The following is an 8134-nucleotide window of genomic DNA, read 5'->3' on the forward strand; positions in this document are numbered from 1 at the left end:
TACATAAATATATGAGTGGTATGGAGCTCAAAAGATGTAGAGCTTTTGTATGTGATTAAAATTAAGTTTTTATCAGTTGAAAATAGATTGCTATAACATTGAGATTGTTTTTTGTAATCCACATGGTGACTACAAAGAAAACAACTATTGAACATACACAAAAGGAAGTGAGAAGAGAATCAAAATACATCACTACAAAAATTCATCTAAACACAAAGGAAAACAGTAAGGGAGTACTAAATGAGATTCAAAGACATTTTAAGACATATAGAAAGCAAATAATACAATAGCAATTGTTAAGTCCTTATTTAGAAGCAATTAGTTTAAATATAAATGGATTAAACTAATGGATTAAGTTTTTAAAAATATTGAAAAACATTATTGGCAGTATAAATTTTGAAAAATCAAGATTCAACCATGCAGTCTACAAGAGATCCAATTTAAATCTGGAAGCAGTTATAGATCTGAGGGCATACATAGGTCGAAATTGAAAGGATGGAAAAAAGACATTCCATGCAATAATAAAACAGCAAAAAACAGCAGAGGTGCCTATGTTAATATCAGACAAGTTTAAGTTTAAGATTAAAAACTACTACAAAAGACAAAGAAAGATATTGTATAGTGATAAGTGGGTCAATTCACCAAGAAGATACAATAATTATAAAATGTATGCTTCAAACATCAGAATACCTAAACACAGGGAGCAAATATTAACAAATTTGAAGGAAGCAATAGACTGCTCTAAAATAATAATACTGAACTTCAACACCCTACTTTCAATAATGATTTATACCAGACAGAAGATCAATAATGACACAGCACTACAGACAAATCAGGCCTAAGAAATATACACAGAACACTCCACCCAACAACAGTAGAAAAAACATTTTTCTCAAGCGCACATGGAACACTGTCCAGAGTATACAATAAATTAGACCACAAAATAAGTATTAATAAAATTTGTTTGAAATAATATGTATTTTCCAATCAAAATGGAATAAAACTAGAAATAAGTAGCAGAAAAGACAATGACTTTGTAGAAATCCATGTATGGAGAATCAAACAGCACACTTTCAAACAAGCAATCAATCAAAAAAGAAATCACAAGAAAAATTATAAGACATTTAGAGAAATGAAAGCACAAAATATCATTTCACTGGATGCAGTGAAAGCAGCTCTAAGAGAAAAATTTACAGATACAAACCCTTACAAATAAGAGAGCTCTTAAATCAACAACCTAACTTGACACCTCAAGGAACTAGAAAAAGGAGAAAGAGTAAACTATCCAAAATCCAAAGCCAATAGTAGGGAAAAAATGGTAGAATAAACAAAATAGATATTAGAAAACAACAAGGGAAAATTAATTAAAATAAGTTATATTTTGAAGAGGTAAAATTGACCAACTTTTAGCTAGACTAAGAAAAAAGAGAAGACTCAAATAAATAAGATTATTAATGAAAAGGGGACATTACAACTGATGTCACAGAAATAAAAAGGGTCCTGAGGCTAGTATGAACAATTGTACACCAAAATCTGTATAACATAAGTGAAAGGATAAATTCCTAGAAATAGACAACCCTCCCAGACTTAATCATTAAAAAATAGAAAATCTGAACATCAGTGACAGATAAAGAAGTTGAATAAAAATTTAAAATCTCTTAATATTACCCTGGTAGAAAAGCTAGACAGAAAAGAAAACAACACATCAATATCCTGACAAATATTGATGCAAAAATCCTCAATAATATAATAAATAATACAATAGCACATTGAAAGTATCATACAGCATCACTTAATGGATTTATGTCAAGAAGGCAAGGAGGTTTTACCATATGAAAATTGATAAATTTGTTAACATACATTAAGAGAAAAAAGGACAAAAATCATATTATCATTTCAATAAATGCAGACATTTATTGAATATTCATTACTTTTCATGAATTTTCAACAAATTGTATATGGAAGAAAACCACTTCAGTATAATAAAGGCATATATTGCCATCCCATGGCTAAACTTCATGCTTAGTGTTCAAAAGCTGAAAGCATTTCTCTAAGTTCAGGAACAAGAGAAGTTTGCCCATTCTTACCACTTCTCATCAATATATCACTGGAAGTCCTAGCCAGAGCAATTAAGAAAAAAGAAAGAATCCATTCATATTAAAAAGGAAGCCAGAAAATTACCTGTGTTTGCAGATGACCCCATGTGTAGAAAACTTTAAAGACTCCGCCAAAATCTTAGCACAAATAAACAAATTCAGTCAAGTCAAAGGATACAAAGTTAACATACAGATTTCAGTTGCTCTTTTTCACATAATAAGAATGAACCATCCAAAAAGTGATAGGGACAAAGTGAAGGGACAAAACAGGTGATTAAATAGCTAATCCCACTAGGAGATTATAAACAAAAAAATCAGAGACCCCTGTTAAGTTAATGATTATTCAAGAAAGCAGGTTTGCTTAAACACAAAACCAATCAGACTTGCTTAGCAACATAACCATGCAACTGAAGTGTTAAGACATGCCCCCAAACAATAAAACAATGGTGGTATGAGACCCACCTACTTCCCACTGAGCTCAATAAGTTAGCGATCCTTAGGATTAGGACATGCTCTTTGCACACATAAAAAGTAGTAATTTGTGGACTGACCTAGTTTGACTATGTAGGGAGAAACCTCCTTTGCCCAACCTGGAGGAGCAGTTCATGATGGAAACATGATATCTACTCAAGAAAGACAAAGAAGTATTCTCCCCCTTCCCACCTCTCCTTTGATTATAAAACTGTAGCCCACCACAGAAATATAGATCAATGGAACAGAATAGAAAGCCCAGAGATAAATCCACGAACCTATGGACACCTTATCTTTGACAAAGGAGGCAAAGATATACAATGGAAAAAAGACAACCTCTTTAACAAGTGGTGCTGGGAAAACTGGTCAACCACTTGTAAAAGAACAAACTAGAACACTTTCTAACACCATACACAAAAATAAACTCAAAATGGATTAAAGATCTAAATGTAAGACCAGAAACTATAAAACTCCTAGAGGAGAACATAGGCAAAACACTCTCCGACATAAATCACAGCAAGATCCTCTATGACCCACCTCCCAGAATATTGGAAAGAAAAGCAAAAATAAACAAATGGGACCTAATGAAACTTAAAAGCTTTTGCACTACAAAGGAAACTATAAGTAAGGTGAAAAGATAGCCCTCAGATTGGGAGAAAATAATAGCAAATGAAGAAACAGACAAAGGATTAATCTCAAAAATATACAAGCAACTCCTGCAGCTCAATTCCAGAAAAATAAATGACCCAATCAAAAAATGGGCCAAAGAACTAAACAGACATTTCTCCAAAGAAGACATACAGATGGCTAACAAACACATGAAAAGATGCTCAACATCACTCATTATCAGAGAAATGCAAATCAAAACCACAATGAGGTACCATTACACGCCAGTCAGGATGGCTGCTATCCAAAAGTCTACAAGCAATAAATGCTGGAGAGGGTGTGGAGAAAAGGGAACCCTCTTACACTGTGGTGGGAATGCAAACTAGTACAGCCGCTATGGAGAACAGTGTGGAGATTTCTTAAAAAACTGTAAATAGAACTGCCATATGACCCAGCAATCCCACTTCTGGGCATACACCCCGAGGAAACCAGATCTGAAAGAGACACGTGCACCCCAATGTTCATCACAGCACTGTTTATAATTGCCAAGACATGGAAGTAACCTAGATGCCCATCAGCAGACGAGTGGATAAGGAAGCTGTGGTACATATACACAATGGAATATTACTCAGCCATCAAAAAGAATTCATTTGAATCAGTTCTAATGAGATGGATGAAACTGGAGCCCATTATACAGAGTGAAATAACCCTGAAAGATAAACACCAATACAGTATACTAATGCATATATATGGAATTTAAAAAGATGGTAACGATAACCCTATATGCAAAACAGAAAAAGAGACACAGATGTACAGAACAGACTTTGGGACTCTGTGGGAAAAGGGGAGGGTAGTGAGAGAATAGCATTGAAACAAGTGTACTATCAAGGGTGAAACAGATCACCAGCCCAGGTTGGATGCATGAGACAAGTGCTCAGGGCTGGTGCACTGGGAGGACCCACAGGGATGGAATGGGGAGGGAGGCGGGAGGGGGGATTGGGATGGGGAACACATGTAAATCCATGGCTGATTCATGTCAATGTATGGCAAAAACCACTACAATATTGTAAAGTAATTAGCTTTCAACTAATAAAAATAAATGAAAAAAAAAATCAAAAACTGTAGCCCACTACAGGTGTGGGATTTCTTGCCTATCTGCTCAGTTGTGTCCAACTCTTTGCCACCCCATGGACTGTAGCCCACCAGGGTCCTCTGTCCATGGAATTCTCCAGGCAAGAATACTGGAGTGAGTAGTCATTCCCCTCTCTTGGGGAGCTTCCCAACTCAGGAATCGAACCTGGGTCTCCCACATTGCTGGCAGATTCTTTACCACCTGAACCACCAAGGAAGCCTCTTGTAAGTCTCAGCTCAGTTCAGTTGCTCAGTAGTGTCTGACTCTTTGCAACTCCATGGACTATAGCCCACCAGGCTTCCCTGTCCATTACCAACTCCTGGGGCTTGCTTAAACTCATGTCTATCAAGTCGGTGATGCCATCCAACCATGTCATTCTCTGTTGTTCCCTTGTCCTCCTGCCTTCAATATTTCCCAGCATCAGGGTCTTTTCCAATGAGTCAGTTCTTTGTATCAGTGGACAAAGTATGGGAGCTTCAGCTTCAGCATCAGTCCTTCCAATGAATATTCAGGACTGATTTCCTTTAGAATTGACTGGTTTGATCTCCTTGAGGATGGACTGGTTTGATCTCCTTGCTATCCAAGGGACTCTCAAGAGTCTTCTCCGACACCACAATTCAAAAGCATCAATTCTTTGGCACTCAACTTTCTTTATGGTCCAACTCTCACATCCATACATGACTACTGGAAAAACCATAGCTTTGATTAGATGGACCTTTGTTAGCAAAGTAATGTCTCTGCTTTTTAATATGTTGTCTAGGTTGGTCATAGTTTTTCTTGCAAGGAGCAAGAATCTTTTAATTTCATGGCTGCAGTCACCATCTGCAGTGATTTTGGAACCCAAGAAAATAAAGTGTCTCAATGTTTCCACTCTTTTCCCATCTATTTACCATGAAGTGATGGGACTGGATGCCATGATCTTTGGTTTTTGAATATTGAGTTTTAAGCCAGCTTTTTCATTCTCCTCTTTCACTTTCATCAAGAGACTCTTTAGTTCCTCTTTGCTTTCTTCCATAAGGGTGGTGTCATCTGCATATCTGAGGTTATTGATATTTCTCCCAGCAGTCTTGATTCCACTTTGTGCTTCAACCAGTCCAGTATTTCACATGATGTACTCAGTGTATAAGTTAAATAAGCAGGGTGACAAAATATATCCACTCCTTTTGAAATTTGGAACAAGTCCATTGTTCCGAGTCTGGTTCTAACTGTTGCTTCTTGATCTGCATACATATTTCTCAGGAGGCAGGTGAGTTGGTCTGGTATTCCCATCCCTTGAAGACTTTTCCACAGTTTCTTATGATCCACACAGTCAAAGACTTTCGCGTAGTAAATGAAGCAGAAGTAGATTTTTTTTTCTGGAATTCTCTTGATTTTTCTATGATCCAATGGATGTTGGCAATTTAATCTCTGGCTTCTCTGCCTTTTCTAAATCTAACTTGTACATCTGGAAGTTCTCAGTTCATGTACTGTTGAAGTCTAGCTTGGAGAAAATCTCACACGTGTCTTATTCTAATAAATCACTTTTTATCTATCACTTTGCTCTCACTGTATTCTTTGTGCTGAGATATAAAGTACTATGGTACTGGAGCTCTTCAGAGCTCCTGAACCACAGTCAAAGTGTTTCAAAAGGAAATTAAGAAAACAGTGTCAGTATAATAGCATCAAAATGAATAAAATGCTTAGGAATAAACTTATCCAAGTATACAAAACACTTGTACACTAAAAACTGAAGAAAGAAATTAAAGGAGAAACAAATAAATGGAAAGATATCCTGTGTTCATTGATTGTCCATACTACTCAAAATTGCCTACAGATTCAATGAGATCTACATCAAAATCTCAATTGCATCTTTCACAAAAACTTAAAAAAAAAATCCTAAAATGTGTATGAAATCTCAGAAGACTCAGAATAGCCAAAGCTATTTTGAAAAAGAAAAATAAAGCTGGAAGTATCACATTTCCAGAATTCAAAATTAGTACAGATTACAAACTGTACTAATGGTTAAAATAGTATGGTACTGGCATAAAGACAGTCATACAGAAAAATGGGAATAGAGACACAGAAATAAAACCCTTGAATATACAGTTAACTGAGTCAACGGATTTTTGACGACAGTGCCAAGAATATACATTGGATAAAGCATAGTCTCTTTCACAAATTGTGTTGGGAATTGTAGATATACACATGCAAAACAAACAAACAAACAAAAAAATTCACTATTAGACCTAATAAATGAATTCAGCAAATTTTCAGGACAAGAAAACATTCAGAAATCAGTATATTTTTACACAATAGCAATCTGAAAAATAAATTAAGGAACAATACAATTTATGATGGCTTAAAAACAAATGAAATAGTTAGAAATAAACATAGTTTAGAAGGCAAAAGACATGTATACTGATAGCTACAAACGGCTTCTGAAATGAATCAAAGTCACAAATACTTAGAAAGATATCATGCGTTCATTGATTGGAAGACTTAGTATTGTTAAGGTGTTAATTCTATACAAAGTGATCTACAGAGTCAATATAATCCCTACCAAAATACCAAGGTCATTTTTCTTTTTTTGTAGATAGAGAAAAATTCATCCTAAAATTTATACAGAATATCTAAGAACTCCAAGTAGCCTAGACAATTTTGGAAAGGAATATCAAATTTGGTGGCCTCCCACTTCCTGATTTTAATCAAAACAGTGTGGTATTGGTATAAAGACATACATTGAACAGACCAATGTAATAAAAAAGACAGCACAAAAATAAACTCTTACATATATGGTCAAATTATTTTGGACACAGTTATCAAGATCATTTAATTAAGAAAGGACAGTTTTATTTTTTTTTAATGATGTTGAGTAATAAGTATATTCGCCTGCAAAAGATTTAAACTGAATACTTTACATCATATACAAAAATTAACTCAAACTGATCAAGGATCCAAACATGAGTTATAACTATGAAACTCTCAGAAGAAAACATTGGGGAAAGTTTCATGACATTGGATTTGGCAATGGTTTCTTTGATGTGACATCCAATATGTAGTCAAAAACAAACAAAGAAATAGATAAATTGGAGGACATCAAAATTAAAAAAAACTTCTATGTGTTAAAGTAAGCAGTCAACAGAGTGAAAAGGAAGCATATAAAATTTAAAGAAGTATTTGCAAATTATATGTCTGTAAAGGGATTAATATCCAGATATGTAAAAATTCTTACAATTCAATGAAAAAAATCAAGCAATTTGGTTAGAAAATATAAGAAAAATTTGAAATAAATCTTTCTCTAAAGATGCTATATGAATGATCAAAAGCACATGAGAAAGTATTTAGTAAAAATAATCATTGAGCAAATTAAAATAAAACACAATGAATTACTGCATCACACTCATTAGAATGACTACTATATATATATATATAAAGAAAATAGAAAATGATTATTGTTGATGAGGATGTGGAGAAATTGGAATCCTTGTGCTCTATCAGTGGGAATGTAAAAGAGTACATGTCGTGGGCCACGTGTGGGTTGGAATGAGAAGGGAATAAAGTTCATTAGAGTGGGAGATGCTGTTAGAACAGAAGGCTGTCTCTAGGAAGAGCTGTACCCTTTCACAGGCTTGCAGCCCATTTTTATAGCCTCAAGAAAGAAGAAAATTCCTACTGGAATGGTGGCATTAGGTGATTGGTTAGGATGCTATAGGATGGATGGGTGGATATTTTGTATAACGTGGGGCCAGGGAACTGGCTGGTTTAGATACAGAGACTCATGGCTCAGCTGCTATGGGGCTTGGTCAGAGATTTTTATCCTGTGACCTTAGTACAAGGCTCCACAGTACAG

The sequence above is a fragment of the Cervus canadensis genome, chromosome 2, assembly GCF_019320065.1.
Source record: "Cervus canadensis isolate Bull #8, Minnesota chromosome 2, ASM1932006v1, whole genome shotgun sequence".
NCBI classification, from domain to species: domain Eukaryota; kingdom Metazoa; phylum Chordata; class Mammalia; order Artiodactyla; family Cervidae; genus Cervus; species Cervus canadensis.